Source organism: Budorcas taxicolor, chromosome X (genome assembly GCF_023091745.1).
Source record: "Budorcas taxicolor isolate Tak-1 chromosome X, Takin1.1, whole genome shotgun sequence".
Lineage (NCBI taxonomy): Eukaryota > Metazoa > Chordata > Mammalia > Artiodactyla > Bovidae > Budorcas > Budorcas taxicolor.
The window spans coordinates 70911202-70931534 of record NC_068935.1 but is presented as its reverse complement, the minus strand read 5'-3'; the positions used below and the strand labels follow the sequence as shown (position 1 = coordinate 70931534).

Genomic DNA, 20333 nt, shown 5'->3' with positions numbered 1-20333 from the left:
GAGATTTTGATCAGCTAAATGACTCTGTTTTCTAGACTATGCTTGGTTGATCTCAGTTGGTCTTATTCATGCATGTGTGGCCAACTAGTGCATCAGCTGAGAGACAGGTTGGTCTAGGGGGACTTTTCTCACATGTATGGTAATTTGTTGCCTATTGTCTAGGATAAATTAGGGCAAGGCTACATGCATCTCATCATCCAGCAAACTATCCTGGACTTAATCATATGATCATCTCATGGGTCTGAGAGAGAGGAAAAACAGAAAACCTTTTGAGTACTAGGCCATAAACTGCTTAATGCTACATCCAATGGGCCAAACAAATCATAATGCCAGCCCGAGGATTAAAGGGGTGGAGAAATAGACTCTACCTCTTAATGGGAGGAGTTGAAAAATTAGAAAGAACAAGTTAAGGAATTGTGGTCATTTTTCTAATTAACTTATTATATACAGCAAATTGATAACCAGGTGTAATATGTAAAACTTTGCCAAGTGGGAAGATTTTCACTTATTTCTGTCCTTTAGGCACATCTATATATATGGCTGGTAGAAACATTTACAACAGCATATTTAACCTACTATATGTGAACAGGGACCTCTCTCTTTTTACAGTTGATCATATGGTACACTAGGAGAAGGAGAGGCATCAATGCAACAGAGGTAAGTGACATCAGATCTAGGCCTTCTGTTTGTGCAACTTACTTGAGACTTTAGGACCAGTCTATTGTATGATGGATTGCTATTGACGTGGTGGACCTGATAATAACCAGCTCATGATGGTCAGCTCTCACAGTAGTCACTGATGTCCCTTAATCATGTGTTTAGTCTCTACTAGGGTCTAGTGTTAGTTGCTCAGTCATGTACAACTCTTTGCAATAGCAGGGGCTGTAGCACACCAGGCTCCCCCACCAATGGGATTCTTAAGGCAAAAATACTGGTGTGGGTATCCATTTCCTTCTCCAGGGGATCTTACTGGCCCAAGGATTGAACTCAGATCTCCCACATCACAGGCAGATTATTTACCATTTCAGCCGTGGGGGAGTCCCCTGCTAGGGTCTAGTAGCACATATAGGTCTTCTTTTCAAGTATCAAGTAGTTATCTGCTGCAGAAGTCATGGCCTTGTTCCACTACCCTTTGAATCTGTGTTATAACTCTCTAATTGGGGTCATACAATCCACACAACATCCCCATCCACTATACCTTTAACACCATCAAATCTGCCTTGTCATATGACCTAAAAACAGGCAGTTTTCACCTTCATCTTTTCCAGAACATCTGTGATAGGTCTAAAATTAAGGCCCAATATTATATGCTCTCTTGATATCTGAAACCAGAAATGCCCCACGTGGCTTAAAGCCAAGTTCCCCTTTGTGGATAATGTCTTCTAGTCAGACCACTCTCTGTATCAAGGGTGCCAGGCACAGTTCCTGCTTATCCCTGGATAGTGGGTTTCAGTTCTTTGTCAGCTATAATTATTTATTTATTATAAATTTATTTATTTTAATTGGAGGCTAATTACTTTACAATATTGTAGTGGTTTTGCCATACATTGACATGAATCTGCCACGGGTGTATATGTGTTCCCCATCCTGAACCCCCCTCCCACATCCCTCCCCATCCTATCCCTCTGGGTCATCCCAGTGCACCAGCAGTGAGCACCCTATCTCATGGATCGAACCTGGACTGTCTGCCAGCCATAATTATCCAAGCAAGCCAATTTCATGTTCTGACAAAAACTAGGCACCACCCTACTCTCTTGACACTATAAAGCCTGCCTTCTGCAGCCTTTTCTTGTTAACTCTATTTCAGGTTGCAACACACAGGTAGTATTATGTGACATATGGTGTCCTCCTTCCTTAGGCTGTGAGTATATATGACTCTTAAACGGCTGTTAATTTTATCTGTCCAGTGTTGGTTGTTGTGTGTTTGACCAATGCCATAATTCTAGGGTGTTCCTCACCAGTGGGGATGAATGGGAAGCAATTAAAATAACCTTTCTTATTGCTCATAGCCTTACTCAAAATTGAGCCTTTTAAATGGCTTGATAAATGGGTAAGAACAGTATTTCCCAGTATAATATACTATTACATCCAAAATTCAGTGATGACTGCCTATCACTGTGTTGCTTTTACATTGGAAGGGGATCCAATATAAGATTTCTGCCAGATGTTGAATACTACAACCCAGTTATTACCCATGGACTGCAGAAATAACGATGACATGGGTCCATAGAATCTTTGACTCCACTGTCAGATTGATTTAGGCCAGAATTCCATGTATCATTCTGGCTTCCTTAAGCTCCCATCTTATCGAATATGTCAGGTCCTTTAAGATCAATGTCATCTCCAACTTTATATCAAAGGGTTTTTTCCTTGAATTTCTTTTGTCAGATATTAATATTACTATATTCCTTTTCAGTTTTTAAATTTTTATTTTATTCTTTGCATTTTCAGAACTTGCTTTTATACCTGTGCACACAGTGGTCTCGGTCAATGACTCACCCATATTTTCTGCATCTGCATGAAGTACTTTCGCTAAAGTTCTTAAAAATGCCTTTGTGGTCCTATGTCACACAGAATGGTGATGATCAGGAAATCCATTCACTCAATTATCATTCTATACAATGCACTCTTTGGTACAAAAGATAGGGGAATTTTAAAAAGGGACAGAAGTCTCTCACTTCTTGAACTGGACACAGGAGTTCTCAAATTAAAACCAGAAATCATAAAAAGAGGGAGAAGGTGCTTACTGGCACCATGAATACTAGACACCAGACTGGACAGTGAACTGTATTTCCTTGCAAAGTTTTCAAAACACCAAACCAAGCATTGCCTTAAATCCAGCAAGTACAATGCTCTGGAAGTTTCCACCAAAATGCAGTGGCTGGCATTTATGGATGAAGATGCAGGCTGAGCATCCCTGCCACAAACACCCCAGTCCCCTGATTTTAGCTGAAGGTGATGACCTCCAGCTGCTGCTTGGCCTCTATGGCTATGGCACACTGCATGGCACTGGGGGTGACCTTCTTCCGCTTATTGGGCACATTGTTCTCCGGCTGCTTCAGATCAAATGCCTTGGTGAAAGCCTTGGTGCAGGAGCCACACATGAAGGGCTTCTTGTCATTGTGCCTCTGCTCGTGGTCCTTGAGGTGGGACTTGTTCTTGAAGGCTTTGTTGTATATGTAACAGAGGACACACCTCTCCTTGCTGTGAGCCCTCACATGCTTCTTTAAGTCTGGAGCATGGATGAACAATTTGCTGCACACCTTGCAGCTATAGGGCTTGTGGGCTGCATGGATCTTCAGGTGCTTCTTCTTCTTCTTCTTCTTTTTTTTTTTTTTTTTTTTTACAATACTGTATTGGTTTTGCCATACATCAACATGAATCCACCACGGGTGTACACGTGTTCCCAATCCTGAACCCCCCTCCCACTTCCGTCCCCATACCATCTCTCTGGGTCATCCCAGTGCACCAGCCCCAAGAATCCTGGATCCTGAATCGAACCTAGACTGGCGATTCATTTCTTATATGATACTATATCCTTCATGTGTGCCTGGGTGATGAGGCCTGTAGTGCACATCTTGTAGACGAAGGGCCGGTCTGCCATGTGCAAATTTTTTCAGCCAGCCCTCATCTGAAAGCGTCTTCCCACAGGCCTGGCAGGTGATCTGTTCCTGGTGATGGTCATCCAATAGGCACCCGAACTTCATGTTGCTGGCAGCTGTGGTCCAGCCTGGAGTCTGTTCATCCTTCACTTTTCCCATCTCATTGCTCAATGTTAAGGCATTGAGGGGTCTGGTATCCCAGATCCTTGGACTTGGAGGTCTCCATGGATTTGAATTTCTGGCGGTAGCTGTTAACTTGCCCTATTCCTAGCTCCCCAGCTCCTTCAAGATTGCTTCCTGGACTCTGAACATCGTCTTGGGCGATTTACTGTCCTTCTGACTTGCAGGGGCAGGGGGAGAAATGCCTTCTACTGTGTCATTGGAGGGACTGTTGTCCTGGTCTCTGAGTTCCTCCATGTCTTCATCCTGAGTGTCAGCAGCATCTCCAGTGGGGTAATTGATCTTGAGGTAGTACTTGCTTTTGAATTGGTCATTATTTTTGCCTGGACTGGACACGTCCAACTTCTGAGAACAGTTTATCCAAAAATTGGATACCAAAAATCTGACCCGATGACATCATTAAATTAACATTTTTTTCCACCCAGAAGCCTTTAACCATTTACATATAATTCAATACCTCTTCAAATATATCAGAATGGCAAAAAAATCTGTTTCTATTACTGAAGAGATATCAACCTCAAGCTTATTGAAAAGCTTTCTAAAATAGGTACCACAGGGGGCAATGGTATATCTGTGTGCTCTGAACTTTACATCATCAGCCACAATTGCGATATTGAAAAATTCTCCTTCCAGGTTTTGCTCATTTAGTGTCTTCAGAGACAGAGTTTTATGATCTTTGTCATATTTAATGGATGGTTTCAAACAGGATTGAAAACTCCATGAACGCCCAAGATGGTGGAGGGATAGTACAGGGAGACCACATTCTTCCCCACAAATTCAAAAGATAATTTGAATGCTGAGCAACTTTCACAAAACAACTTCTGAATGCTGGTAGAGGACACCAGACACCCAGCAAGGCAGCCCATTCTCTTCAAAATGAGATAGGACAAAATATAAAACATTTAAAAAAAGAGAGAGAGACAAAAGAATTAGGGACAGAGATCCATCCTAGGGAGGGAGTCATGAAGAAGTTTCCAAACAGTAGGAAACCCTCTCACAGGAAGGTCTGGGGGTAGTTTTGTAGTCTTAGAGGGCAACATAACTGGGAGGGAAAAGCACTACAAAATATGTGACTAACTGCAACTCCCAGAGGAGAAGTAGTCCAGATGCTCACCTCTGCCACCAGCTAGTGGGGGCTGAACAGGGAGGCACGGACTGCATCATTGGTGCTTAGGGTAAGGACCAGGTCTGAATGCCCTGAAGACGACCTGAGGGAGCTAATGTGAGATAGCAACCCAAACTGTGGCATTGCCAGAGGTGGGAGAGGGGGAAGGAGAACTTTCCCTTGAAAGGTGGTAACAAGCAGCCAGGCTGCTCAAAGAAGAAAGGATTGAGTGAATACCAAAGGAGAGCTAGCTGGCTGCTAATAGGGCCCTTTCCCTTGCTGAAGGCAGAGAAGCAGGTGTAGGACAGCCAGAGCCAAAAGGCAAGGGGCAATCTCGGCCCCAGAGACCATCATCCTTCACCACATTGTGAGTAGGCTCCCAGTTGCTAACCACGTCTTCCTGGGATCCTGGAAGTTTAGCATCTGCCAGCAGGGTCACAGCCTGAGGTCAGCTTCCCAGAGGAGACACACGGCATAACTGAGACAGTGATCTCATGGCACACGGGGGAAACCTAGCAGCTGGGACAGGGGAGGTGATTAAGATGCACAGCCCACCCAGGACAGTGTGCTTACCAAGCACCTGAGCTGCTCGGACCTGGGAAGGGCACAAAACAAATGCCCAACTGAGTCTGTACCCTTGTGGAGTACCCAAAAACCTGAACCTGAGCAGCCTAGACCTGGGAAATGCACTAAATGCAAGGCCCACTTTGGAGAGTGGCCATGCAGAGTACCCTGGAGCTTGAGCAGTGTAGAGCCGGAAAGCACATGCCACGAACTGGGGCAAACCCAGTGTGGTCCATACACTGAGAACACTCCCCACACACACCAGCAATATTTTTTGCAGTGTCCCTCCCTCCCTACAACACAGCAGAACAAGTGAGCCTAAATAAGTGACCACCTTTGGACTCTTGTGTCAGGGAGGAAATTAGACACCGAAGAGACTTGCAAACAGAGGAAGTTAAACAAAGAAGAGGGAACTGCTCTGGAAATGACAGGTGCGACAGATTAAAACCCTGTAGTTAACATTGACTAAACATCGGAAGGGGACTATAGACCCCCTCTGAAAACAAGGACAAGCTGGAAAAAGGAACTATCTGAAACTGTATTGAGGCCACACTGCCCAAAACATCTCCAGAAAAATTCCAAGATATATTTTTACTATAATCACTTTTTAATATTTTTTTTTAAATTCAAGTTCTTTATTAGTCTCTTAATTTTAATTTTTAAACCTACTATAACCTTGCAAAAAGAGGCCTTTTTTTACAGTAGACTATATATATATATATATATATATAATTGGGGGGATGAATTCTGTTTTGTATTTTTAATATAGTATCTTTGAGAATCTACCTCTACTTGAGACTTTTAATCTTTGCTTTTTGGTATTTGTTATCAATTTTTTACCTTTAAGAATCTAATCTTCAGAACCATTTTCACTTAGGGGTGTGATTAACGGCTTGATTGCTCTCTTCACTTTTGACTCTCCCTTTTCTTCCTCAGGTCACCTCTATCTTCTCCCTCCCCATACTTTCCTCTAGTTAACTCTGTGAATCTCTATGGGTGTTCCAGACTGTGGAGAGCATATAGGGAAATGATTACTGACTAGATTAGTCTCTCCCGTTCTGACTCCCCCTCTTCTCCTCCTGGTCACCTCTATCTCCCTCTTCCCTTTTCTCTTCTCCATGTAACTCTGTGACACTCTCTGAGTGTCCCTTGCTGTGGAGAATTATTTCACCATTAACCTAGATGTTTTATCATCTGTGCTGTATGTATGGAGAAGTATTCAGCCTACTGTTAGAATAAAACTGAAAGCCAGAGGAAGGAAATTTAAATCCAAAACTTGAAATCATCAGAGAACTCCTGACTCCCAAGAAATTTAATCAACAACAGCTCATCTAAAAGCCTCCATACTTAAACAGAAACCAAGCTCCACCCAAGAGCCAACAAGTTCCAGAGCAAGAAATACCATGCTAATTTGCCAGCAACGCAAAAACAGAGACCTGAGCATTAAAATATAGGCTTCCTGAAGTCACACCAAACCCATAGCAAACCAACACTCACTACTGGCCACTAAATTCCAGGGAGAAGAGCTCCAGCTTCATCCACCAGAAAACATGCAAGCTTCCCTAACCAGGAAACCTTGACAAGCCACTAGTCCAACCCCACCCACAGGGAGGAACCACCACAATAAAGAGAAAACACAAACTTTCAGCCTACAGAAAGGCCACCCCAAACACAACAATCTAAACAAAATGAAAAGTCAGAGAAATATTCAGCAGATAAAGGAGCATGATAAATGCCCACTAAACCAAACAAAAGAGATAGGGAGTCTACCTGAAAAATAATTCAGAATAATGATAGTAAAAGTGATCAAAAATCTTGAAAATAAAATGGAGTGACAGATAAATAGACTAGAGACAAGGATTGAGAAGATGCAAGAAATGTTTAACAAGGATTTAGAAGAAATAAAAATGTCAATCAATAATGAGTAATGCAATAACTGAGATCAAAAGCACTCTGCAGGTAACCAAGAGTAGAATAACTGAGGCAGAAGATAGGGTATGTGAGGTGGAAGATAGAATGGTAGAAATAAATCAAGCAGAGAAGAAAAAAGAAAAAAAAAGAATTAAAGGAAATTAAGACAACCTCAGAGACCTCTGGGACAATGTTAAACGCACCAATATTTGAATCAGGAGTCCCAAAAGAAGAAGAAAAAAGGAAGGGCATGGGAAAATACTTGAGGATATAATAGTTGAAAACCTCACTAAAATGGGGAAGGAAATAGTCACCCAAGTCCAAGAAACCTGGAGAGTCCCAAACAGGATAAACCCAAGGCAAAACACCCCAAGACACATATTAATCAAATTCACTAAGATAAAATACTAAGAGCAAATATTAAAAGTAGCAAGGGAAAAGCAACAAATAATACACAAGGGGATTCCCATAAGGATAACAGCTGATCTTTCAATAGCAGCTCTTAAGGCCATAAGGGAATGGCAGGCCATAGCTAAAGTGATGAAAGAGAAAATACATATTAAAAATGAATATTAATCTGCTGTTAAAAAGAGCACATTTGAATCGGTTCTATTGAGGTGGATAAACTGGAGCCTATTACACAGTAAAGTAAGTCAGAAAGAGATACACCAACAGAGTATATTAACACATATATATATATGGAATTTAGTAAGATGCTAATTCACTTCAGTTCAGTTCAGTCGCTCAGTTGTGTCCGACTCTTTGCAACCCCATGAATTGCAGCACGCCAGGCCTCCCTGTCCATCACCATCTCCCGGAGTTCACACGGACTTACGTCCATCGAGTTAGAGATGCCATCCAGCCATCTCATCCACGATCGTCCCCTTTTCCTCCTGCCCCCAATCCCTCCCAGCATCAGAGTCTTTTCCAATGAGTCAACTCTTCTCATGAGGTGGCCAAAGTACTGGAGTTTCAGCTTTAGCATCATTCCTTCCAAAGTAATCCCAGGGTTAATCTCCTTCAGAATGGACTGCTTGGATCTCCTTGCAGTCCAAGGGACTCTCAAGAGTCTTCTCCAACACCACAGTTCAAGACATCAATTCTTCGGTGCTCAGCCTTCTTCACAGTCCAACTCTCACATCCATACTTGACCACAGGAAAAACCATAGCCTTGACTAGACGGGCCTTAGTTGGCAAAGTAATGTCTCTGCTTTTGAATAAGCTATCTAAGTTGGTCATAACTTTTCTTCCAAGGAGTAAGCGTCTTTTAATTTCATGGCTGCAGTCACCATCTGCAGTGATTTTGGAGACCAAAAAAATGAAGTCTGACACTGCTTCTACTGTTTCCCCATCTATTTCCCATGAAGTGATGGGACCAGATGCCATGATCTTCGTTTTCTGAATGTTGAGCTTTAAGCCAACGTTTTCGCTCTCCTCTTTCACTTTCATCAAGAGGCTTTTTAGTTCCTCTTCAGTTTCTGCCATAAGGGTGGTGTCATCTGCATATCTGAGGTTATTGACATTTCTCTCAGCAATCTTGATTCCAGCTTGTGTTTCTTCCATTCCAGCATTTCTCATGATGTACTCTGCATATAAGTTAAATAAGCAGGGGGACAATATACAGCCTTGACGTACTCCTTTTCCTATTTGGAACCAGTCTGTTGTTCCATGTCCAGTTCTAACTGCTGCTCCCTGACCTGCATACAGATTTCTCAAGAGGCAGGGTAGGTGGTCTGGTATTCCCATCTCTTTCAGATTTTTCCAGTTTATTGTGATCCACACAGTCAAAGGTTTTGGCATAGTCAATAAGGCAGAAATAGATGTTTTTCTGGAACTCTCTTGCCTTTTCCATGATCCAGCGGACGTTGGCAATTTGATCTCTGGTTCTCTGCCTTTTCTAAAACCAGCTTGAACATTTGGAAGTTCACGGTTCACGTATTGCTGAAGCCTGGCTTGGAGAATTTTGAGCATTACTTTACTATCTTGTGAGATGAGTGCAATTGTGTGAAACTTTGAGCATTTTTTTTCATTGCTTTTCTCTGGGATTGTAATGAAAACTGACATTTTCCAGTCCTGTGGCCACTGCTGAGTATTCCAAGTTTGCTGGCATATTGAGTGCAGCACTTTCACAGCATCATCTTTCAGGGTTTGAAACAGCTCAACTGAAGGTCCATCACCTCCACTAGCTTTGTTCATAGTGATGCTTTCCAAGGCCCACTTGACTTCACATTCCAGGATGTCTGGCTCTAGATGAGTGATCACATCATCATGATTATCTGGGTCGTGAAGATCTTTTTTATACAGTTCTTCTGTGTATTCTTGCCACCTCTTTCTAATATCTTCTGCTTCTGTTAGGTCCAGACCATTTCTGTCCTTTATTGAGCCCATCTTTGCATGAAATTTTCCCTTCGTATCTCTAATTTTCTTGAAGAGATCTCTAGTCTTTCCCATTCTGTTGTTTCCCTCTATTTCTTTGTATTGATCGCTGAAGAAGGCTTTCTGATCTCTTCTTGCTATTCTTTGGAACTCTGCATTCAGATGCTTATATTTTTCCTTTTCTCCTTTGCTTTTTGCCTCTCTTCTTTTCACAGCTATTTGTAAGGCCTCCTAAGAAAGCCATTTTGCTTTTTTGCATTTCTTTTCCATGGGGATGGTCTTGATCCATGTCTCCTGTACAGTGTCATGAACCTCATTCCATAGTTCATCAGGCACTCTGTCTATCAGATCTAGGCCCTTAAATCTATTTCCCACTTCCACTGTATAATCATAAGGGATTTGATTTAGGTCATACCTGAATGGTCTAGCGGTTTTCCCTACTTTCTTCAATTTGAGTCTGAATTTGGTAATAAGGAGTTCATGATCTGAGCCACAGTCAGCTCCTGGTCTTGTTTTTATTGACTGTATGGAGCTTCTCCATCTTTGGCTGCAAAGAATATAATCAATCTGATTTTTGTGTTGACCATCTGGTGATGTGCATGTGTAGAGTCTTCTCTTGTGTTGTTGGAATAGGGTGTTTGCTATGATCAGTGCATTTTCTAATGATGCTAAGATGCTAGTAATGACCATATATGCGAAACAGCAAAAGAGACATTATTGATGGTCTAGTCCAGTATTGATGTTGTTTGTGGTTTATTCTGTTCCACTGACTTCAACTTCATTCTGACACAAACACCTTCTTGTTCTGATGACAGTGGCTTTACTTTGGGTACCTCTCCATGATCTACTGCAGCCCCCACATGCACACTTAGATATCGTGCAGGAGGAATTTAGCAGCTCAGCCATAAGAAGCTGGTGAGATGCTGGGGCTCAGTGTTGGGACCAGGGAGGCCCTAGTGAATAACTGAGCTGAGGTGGCAGAAGCATGAGGCCCTGGTCACTTCTACTCAGTGTGGGATGCCATCAGTAGTGAAAGTTTTGATCTATCCAGAACTCTCCACTGACTTGGGCTGGGACTTTTCACATGCACATCCCTTTTCATTTTTAAATCTGTTTGCTTGTATATTTTTTCTATGTAATTTTTGCAACTTTCATTTGAGTTTTATCTCTTGTTAACAAAATATAGCTGGATTTAGCAATCCCAATCTGAGAGCATCTGCCATTTAATAATGAATTTACATCACTTACATTGCCTATTATTATGATTATATTTAGACCTATTTCTTAATCTTATTTGGTGTCTTTCTTTTTGCCAGTTTCTGGAGTTTTTTTTCCCATTTTTAAAAAATCTTTGTTGACAATCCTTGTTAGATTGACTGAGGTTTCTTTTTTACTGTATTTTTCTTCTATTTTATGCTCACTATTACTAAGAAGTAATGAAACCCTAAGCCTAACCCTAACCTGAGCTTTTACCTGAGCTCTGTAAAACATTTATATTGTGCTTATGGCTTATATCTTGGGCATATCTCACTGTTTTTGTGGTCATTTTCAGGGATCAACAGTCTAATTCTAAGTATACAAACAGAAATCTAGTTTATTACTGCATTTTTAATCTCTCACTCTGCTTATAGTTGAATCTGACTCATGGTTGGAAGCCTGAAGTGAGAAGTGATCATAGAGAGGAGGTTATGTGTGGATGGCTTCTTTCCTATTTCTTTAACATCCTTTTTATGCCTTTCTTCCCTGTGTTGACTAAAAAAAATGTACAACTTGCCACAAGTTTTATTTGGGGCAAAATGAAGACTGCAGCCCAGCATCTCAGATAGCTCTGAGAGACTATTCCTGTTATAACCACGTGTTCTGGAAAACAAACTCATTCAGAAGGACAATGCAGATAGTGAAGTGCAGTTTATTACACCAGCGGACCCAAGGCAGAGTCTCCTCTTAGCCAAGGACCCCGATAAGCATTTGTGAAAATCTTTTATACCCCATGTGTACGTGTCTGAACCCACCACCCCAATTTCCTTGCTGCTACTGCTGCTAAGTGGCTTCAGTCGTGTCTGACTCTGTGCGATCCCTTAGATGGCAGTCCACCAGGCTCCTCTGTCCCCGGGATTCTCCAGGCAAGAATACTGGAGTGGGTTGCCATTTCCTTCTCCAGTGCATGAAAGTGAAAACTGAAAGTGAAGTCCCTCAGTCGTGTCCGACTCTTGGCGACCCCATGGACTGTAGGTAGGCTCCTCAGTCCGTGGGATTTCCCAGGCAAGTGTCCTGGAGTGGGGTGCAATTTCCTTGAGACTTACATAAAACAAAGGAAGGGTCAATACAATCACAGTAACCCCATCATTCATGTGTTAGGTGTTCAAACAGTTAATAATCAATAAGCCTGTGGTTACATCCCAGTAGATACAGAAATAATTTATGACCTGTCCGGAGGCAGGGGTGATTAGAGTGTGTTTTCTCTTAGGTGATGAGTAACCTGGATGTGATCTTCAAGATTCCCCTGTCTAGATGGGGTCTTATCCTTTTATTGTAGTTTCCATAGGCACTAAGCACAGAGTTCAGCATCCATTGGAGAGGTGGCCGAGCATGATAAGCATGAACAGGCCAAAGACAGAGTTCAGCTCTGTCTGTTTCCTCCTTCATTCTCCCCTCCTGATGCTCTTAACTCAATTATGAGCATCATTTATAGGGATATACTGCACCCTGGCTCTCTGGCCGCCAGTTTGGGAGAATGACATCAACCTTCGGGTTACAAAGTTCATAACACATTGTAAAATTCAGGGTCCAAAAAGCAGAACTATCAAGGTAACTATAACACTGGTATCAGCAGATGAATGGATAAGAAAGCTGTGGTACATATACACAATGGAGTATTACTCAGCCATTAAAAAGAATTCATTTGAATCAGTTCTGATGAGATGGATGAAACTGGAGCCGATTATACAGAGTGAAGTAAGCCAGAAAGAAAACACCAATACAGTATACTAACACATATATATGGAATTTAGAAAGATGGCAATGACGACCCTGTATGCAAGACAGCAAAAAAGACACAGATGTGTATAACGGACTTTTGGACTCAGAGGGAGAGGGAGAGGGTGGGATGATTTGGGAGAATGGCATTCTAACATGTATACTATCATGTAAGAATCGAATCGCCAGTCTATGTCTGACTCAGGATACAGCATGCTTGGGGCTGGTGCATGGGGATGACCCAGAGAGATGTTATGGGGAGGGAGGTGGGAGGGGGGTTCATGTTTGGGAATGCATGTAAGAATTAAAGATTTTAAAATTAAAATAATAATAATAATAAAAAAATAATAATAAAAATAAAATAAAAAATAAAATAAAAAAAACAGTGGTAAATATAGTTTTCCACCAATTGCTCTTCATCCAAGAGAGGACTGAAGTCCAGAAAGGAATGTTTTCATTTGACATTGCTTTTACCTGGTTTTTCATGTCATCTAAAGCAGTCGACACATTGCCAGATAAGTCAGGATTGTATACACAACATTCAACCTTAATTATAGAACAAATCCCTCCTTGAGCAGCTGTGAGTATGTCCAAAGCCATGCTATTATGAATTACCACTTTTCTCATTTGGATTTGCTCTTCATTTAAGGCTTGGATGGCTTTTGTTCTATCTAGGAGGGCATGTTTTGTGAAATTAGTTAAGGCCTCTACTTTAATCATGACATCGCTTGTCCCTATAGAGGGTACAAATAAGGCAGCAATATACTCACACCATTGTAACCTGAATCTTGTCCACCTAGCATGTAAATAAGGTAGATTTACCAGGGCTTGTTGTAGGTTAAGCTTTTGTTACACTGGCATTTATATCAAATGTAACCCCATGACTCGAATCTATTGACTGTAGGTTTTACACCAAGAAAGCAAGGAGAGGTTATGATTAACAAGAGAGAGGAAAGTCTCTTTTTGCCATCCCAGAAAAGAGCAGAGTGGTTTAAAATCTCCTTGGTAGAGCAGTGACACCAACCAAGAAAGTCCATCCATCACTGACAGAGGCATAGCCCTACATACCCAGCAGTTGGAAGTGTTACGGAAGTCTGTATAGGAATGTGCCCATGAGATGAAAACATTGTCCTGAGTTGAAATGGAAGTTAAATTCAAAATAACGTTGATGAGGCCAAGCAGCAGGAGTTGATTGTGCAGCTTTATCCTGAAGGGGCTCTTCCAGGATCTTCTCTTCCTTCTTCTTAAGGATGGTCTTAGTCTTTCGAGGGTCAGTGGGGTCCCTCTGTGCAGTCCACTCAGCGTTTTATGGGTCTGCGTGGTATGTTCTCTTCACCCTCGTATGATGGATCCGAGGGACAATTCCTGCAACTTTAACTGCAGTAGGGGTAGTTAGAATAACATAAGGTCCTTTCACCAAGAGGCTAGCAAATCATGTTTCCAATCTTTGATCCATACTTGGTCACCAAGCGCAAACTCATGAATCTGTTCCCCAAGGGGGAATGGCACCCTTTCTTGTACAAACTTAGTTACCCGATTTATTATCTTACCCAGTTCTATCTGCTGTGAAATCCTATCCCCCCTTACCTGACACCTGTTTTATTATGGGAGGGGGCTTCCCATACACAATTGCGTATGGAGAATAGCCTTGGGACTGTGGGGTCATCCTGAGTCTGAGCAGAGCCATCGGAAGCAAGTCAACCCGGGAGCAGTCAGTCTCTATGATCCACTTGGAGAGTCTCTTTAATGTCCTGTTGGTTCATCCCACCATCTCAGAATTCTGGGCCTATATGCAGTTTGCAGTTTCCATTTGATGTTTAAAGTTTTGCTTGCTTGTTGTACTAAATCAGCTACAAAAACCGGGTCATTGTCTGAACTAATACTGGTAGGAAGTCCAAATCTGGGACTATTTCCCTAAGCAGGCACCGGGCTACTTCTGATGCTCTTTCAGTCCAGGTAGGAAAAGATTCTACCCATCCTGAGAATGTATATACCATGACCAGCAGGTAACAGTAGTATCAGTGAAGTTTCATTTCAGTGAAGTCCACTCCCAGGTGTTCAAAGGGCAGCATGCCTTTCAGCTAAATACCTGGAGGTTTTTGTCTGAATACCCGAGAGGCAGCATTAACCTGTGAGCAGGCAGCATGCCCTAGGTGGGTCGCTTGGTGTGTTTGGCTTACCAGATTGTGTGACAGCTCCTCCAGTACCAATAATTTGCCACTTGGCAATTCCCACCATTCCTTTTCAGTTTTGATGGACCCTTCCACATTGGCTAACCTGACAGCCATTGTCCTTGTTTTGTAAGGCTAGTGCCATCAGTATATAAGACCCAACTAGGGTCTGGAACCTTGTGTCCTTCTTTAAAACAAACCCCAGATACCTTACCTCCTCCTTGCAGATCTGTGCCTTCTTCTTCAACACCCAGTAGGTAACCTGCTTTCATCAGCACCTGGAGCAATGCTTTTGTCCCTTTCCAGCATTTTTCCTTGGTCTCAGCAGCCAGCCGCAGGTCATCCCCGTATTGTAGGAGCCAACATCCATACTCTTCCAGATAGAATGAGTTCAGGTCAGAAGCCAAGGCTTCTCCAAAGATGGCTGGGGAGTTCTTAAACCCTTGTGAGGGAGTCCAGATGAGCTGTTGTTTGGTGACCCCGACTAGATCTTCCCATTCAAAGGCAAAGATGGGCTATGACGCTGGGGCGAGGCATATGTAGAAGACATCATTGAGGTCTAGGTGAGTATAAATTTTAGTCCTTGGCCAGAGGAGGTTAAGTAAGGTATAGGGGTTTGGAACAGTGGGGTGTACAGTCATAGTAGCTTGGTTGACTAGCCTGAGATGCTATATAGGCCTATAGTCCTGTCCTCCTTCCTTTTTGACTGGCAGGATCAGCGTATTCCAAGCCAACCGGCACTCTACTAGAATGCTGTCTTGTTTCAATCTATTGATGTGGGGCAGTATGCCGGCCCAGGCCTCTATCAGTAGCGGGTATTGGCGCTTTCTAACCGGGATGGTGCCTGGTTTGAGTTCTGTTATCACTGGGGCTTGATATTTAGCCAGCCTGGGGGGAGGGGGTTTGTCTTCTGCCCAGACCTCATGGAATAATTGAGTTAGCTCTCTCTCAGGCCCTTCTGGCCCACCCGGTTCTTCCTTTGGAGGCTCATGAAACCTCCACTCATCTTGGGGTGGTATTGAGAGAGAGAGCAAATAAATCATAGTGTCCATCTGGAAGGTGGGCCTCTCCTCAGGGGAGAAAGTCACTTGTGCTCCTAATTTGGAGAGCAAGTCTCTTCCCAATAAGGGTACTGGGCACTCAGGAATGTAAAGGAATTCATTAATCACTTGGTGCACCCCCATCTGACATTTTCTGGGCTGGCAAAATGATTTAATCATTTCTTCTTCCTATACCCCAGTTACAGCGGTAGTCTTTTTGGAGAGTGGTGCCACAGGTTTTGTTACTACCGACAGTTCTGCTCCTGTATCCACCATGAAGTCAATGTTTTGGTCCCCCACTTTTAATGTTACCATGGGTTCTCGGGACCTGATATCTCTGAGCCCTGGCAGCCCTATTTAATTTCCAAGTCAGCAAGTCCCACAACTGTGGGAGCTTCCTCTTCCTTCCTTGCCTTAGGACATTCATTCTTCCAATGGCCAAAAGCTTGGCACCAGGCACACTCGTTTGGCTGTAACGGGGCCTGGGGACTCTGTTGGGACCACTTGAAGGACTGTCCTGTCCCTGGGGCAGATAAGTTTTTTTGGAGGGCCCGAGATAGACTTTTCCAGAGCAGCAGCTAGCATTGCAAATGTTTTGTCAGTTCTCTTTTTTTCCCTCTGGTTCTCTGGCAGAGTGCAGTCTCTGCTTACTTCCAACATCTCCCTCCCTTTCTTGTCAGTACTCATCGGGAGAGGCAGGTATAGCTTGGGCCGCAGCTGCATCCTGGAAGTGTTGGCCAGAGGCTTCTGTCACTGGGATTGGAGCCTGCCAAGGTGGCGGCTCTAAGACCTCCAGGAGAGCTGGTGGAGGAGCAGTGGCTGCTGCAGGTCTTCACCTGTCCCTGGATTGGGCATTAAGGGGGCTTCCTGTTCTCACTTCCTTCCATCTTTCTTACCTTCTCAGACCTTCTTCTACTTTTCCTTTTTTGTTCTGTCTATGAAGTTCTCAGTACCCTATGTACTTCTGATACTTCCACTCAATGACACTTAAATTCCCATTCTGCCTCCTTCCTAATTGGGGTGAGAAGAGCCTTACCTGCCAGATCCCAGAGGGAGAAGGGGGATCAGTGGGCTTTCACCTGCCGGTCAGCACAACCGAACCAGAACACCAGGTGGTCCAAGACTGTTTCTCCCTTAAAGTCCGTTCTGCCTTGGTGGGCTTGATCAGGTGTGGATGAAAACACAGATGGGTTAAATATCCCATGTCCAAGGCTATCTCTGGAAAAGCCAATTCATACTCACTTATGTATCTCCCTCCTTCTTGCCTAACAAATCCGAGGGGGTCAAGAATTTCACAGCACATGGGACACCTCCTGTGGGAGGGCAGAATACGAGCATACAAGGACCAGTTTCCTATCCCCCAAATCCCCTGGTGATCGCTGGTAATAATTTTCCCTGAGACGGCATGGACACACCTTCTAAATGACCTTCACAAATTTCCTTCCTAAACCCTAGAACACTTGTCGACCTGTGTACCAAGCAATCGCTTCTGCCTGCCTATTCCAGGCCCCTGTGGCTCCGTGCCCCTTCTAGTCCCTCCCAGGGGCATGATCAGGCCCCCTCTTCCATCCTGCCAGGGGGGTTCCTCCCCACCTGAGCGCTCAGTTCCCTTGCTGCAGTTTACTATCTGCCAAAGTGAAGAAACAAAGCGTTGAAAGGCTGAATTCTTCCAGTGGGGTGAGGAGCCTTCCCCCCTCTAGGAGATTCAAGCCACAAAGCCTCAGGGTGGCCTCAAATGAGACCTGTCTCCTCAAAGTGAGGAGTTTCCCAGCCCATGCACCAAATGTTATAGCCACATGTTCTGGGAAACAAACTCACTCAGAAGGACAATGCAGATAATGGAGTGCAGTTTATTACACCAGTGGGCTCAAGGCAGAGTCGCCTCTTAGCCAAGGACCCGGACCAGCATTTGTGAAAATCTTTTATACCCCATGTGTACATGTCTGAACCCACCACCCCAATTTCTTTGAGACTTACATAAAACAAAGGAAGGGTCAATACAATCACAATAACCCCATCATTCATGTGTTAGGTGTTCAAACAGTTAATAATCAATAAGCCTGTGGTTACATCCCAGTAGATACAGAAATAATTTATGACCTGTCCGGAGGCAGGGGTGATTAGAGTGTGTTTTCTCTTAGGCGATGAGTAACCTGGATGTGATCTTCAAGATTCCCCTGTCTAGATGGGGTCTTATCCTTTTATTGTAGTTTCCATAGGCACTAAGCACAGAGTTCAGCATCCATTGGAGAGGTGGCCGAGCATGATCAGCATGACTAGACCTAAGATGGATTCCAGCTCTGTCTGTTTCCTCCTTCACTCCAAAGCAGCCTTGGGGGAAAGTTAATGTATAAGGTTTTGGTGAAGGGGAAGTTCAATACTATGAAGCATTCATTTTACAAAATGGTTTTTGTTAGTCATGAGGATCTGATGTCACCATAAAGGGATTTATTGCTTCTCTAGATATGAGGAGATGCAAGGGTTGAGATAATAAAATCTGTTCCTAAAAACATCCAACTATCTAAAGACCTGTCCCACCATATTCGCTGGAGCACAGAGTGCCTCATTCCACACTGAACTCCCTCAGGGATTGTTGAAGGTAAACAGCTAGAGCAGCATGTGGTTCAATCTCCGTAGAGGCAGATGGCAAATTCCTTTGTTGTTCAATCATTGGTAATTCTCTTAAAATGAAGTCTCTCAGTCGTGTCCGACTCTTTGCAACCCCATGGACTGTAGCTTATCAGGCTCCTCCATCCATGGGATTTTTCAGGCAACAGTACTGGAGTGGGCTGCCATTTCCTTCTCCAGAGGATCTTCCTGACCCAGGTATAGAACCCAGATCTCCCACATTGTAGGCAGACGCTTTACCATCTGAGTCACCAGGGCAATGCTCTTAGTAAGTGCCAATTTGTAGTTGACACCTGCTTGCTTGGCTGTCTCTACCTCATGCAAGATGATTGGTGTTTAAAGGGAAGGAGAGAAGAAGAAAATATATCTTACCAGCCTGATCTATTGTATTAGTCATGATGTGTCATGTGCCCAAATTCAAATATACTCTCCATGGTTATTCCACTTTCTGAATTCTTGAGAAAACCTATTGCCTTAGGAATATTCCAGTACCTGTCCGTTCCAATGTCTTGGAAATGCCCTTATAGTTGACTGCTTAGCAATTTCCTGTCCTTTTCTATTTCTGGAAGTAATGAATTGTTCCATCCTAATTTTTTTAGAGAGAGTAATTTCTCCATGCAGGACTATCTCTTGGTATAACAAAAGGATTCTGAAAAGTACAGGCAGGGATTTTCTGATACTGATCACTTTGATAAGATGGATGCTATAGGTGTTGCAAGAGGGCATCAGAGGGCAGACACACTGAAACATACTCATAGAAAACTAGTCAATCTAATCACACTAGACAACAGCCTTATCTAACTCAATGAAACCAAGCCATGCTCACAGGGCAACCCAAGACGGGTAGGCCATGGTGGAGAGGTCTGACAGAATGTGGTCCACTGGAGAAGGGAATGGCAAACCACTTCAGTATTCTTGCCTTGAAGCACCATGAACAGTATGAAAAGGCAAAGTGATAGGATACTGAAAGAGGAACTCCCCAGGTCACAGGTGCCCAATATGCTACTGGAGATCAGTGGAGAAATAACTCCAGAAAGAATGAAGGGATGGAGCCAAAGCAAAAACAATACCCAGTTGTGGATGTGACTGGTGATAGAAGCAAGGTTTGATGCTGTAAAGAGCAATATTGCATAGGAACCTGAAATGTCAGGTCCATGAATCAAGGCAAATTGAAAGTGGTCAAACAAGAAATGACAAGAGTGAATGTGATTATTCTAGGAATCAGCGAACTAAAATGGACTGGAATGGGTGAATTTAACTCAGATGACCATTATATCTATTACTGCAGGCAGGAATCCCTCAGAAGAAATGGAGTAGCCATCATGGTCAACACAAGAGTCTGAAATGCAGTACTTGGATGCAATCTCAAAAACAACAGAATGATCTGTTTGTCTCCAAGGCAAACCATTCAATATCACAGTTATCCAAGTTGATGCCCCAACCAATAACACGGAAGAAGCTGAAGTTGAAAGGTTCTATGTAGACCTACAAGACCTTTTAGAACTAACACCCAAAAAAGATGTCCTTTTCATTAAAGGGGACTGGAATGCAAAAGTAGGAAGTCAAGAAACACCTGGAGTAACAGGCAAATTTGACCTTGGAATGCGGAATGAAGCAGGGCAAAGACTAATAGAGTTTTGCCAAGAAAATGCACTGGGGACAGCAAATACCCTCTTCCAACAACACAAGAGAAGACTCTACACATGCACATCACCAGATGGTCAACACCAAAATCAGATTGACTATATTCTTTGCAGCCAAAGATGGAGATGCTCTATGG

The 20333-nt window shown here is 43.2% G+C and overlaps 2 pseudogenes; both read right to left on the bottom strand.

Annotated features, from left to right (window-relative positions):
* Window positions 1-2945: 2945 nt before the first annotated feature.
* On the bottom strand, window positions 2946-11284 carry LOC128069510 (zinc finger and BTB domain-containing protein 14-like; annotated as a pseudogene).
* Window positions 11285-12407: 1123 nt separating this feature from the next.
* Window positions 12408-15002, bottom strand: LOC128069509 (endogenous retrovirus group PABLB member 1 Env polyprotein-like; annotated as a pseudogene).
* Window positions 15003-20333: the final 5331 nt, after the last annotated feature.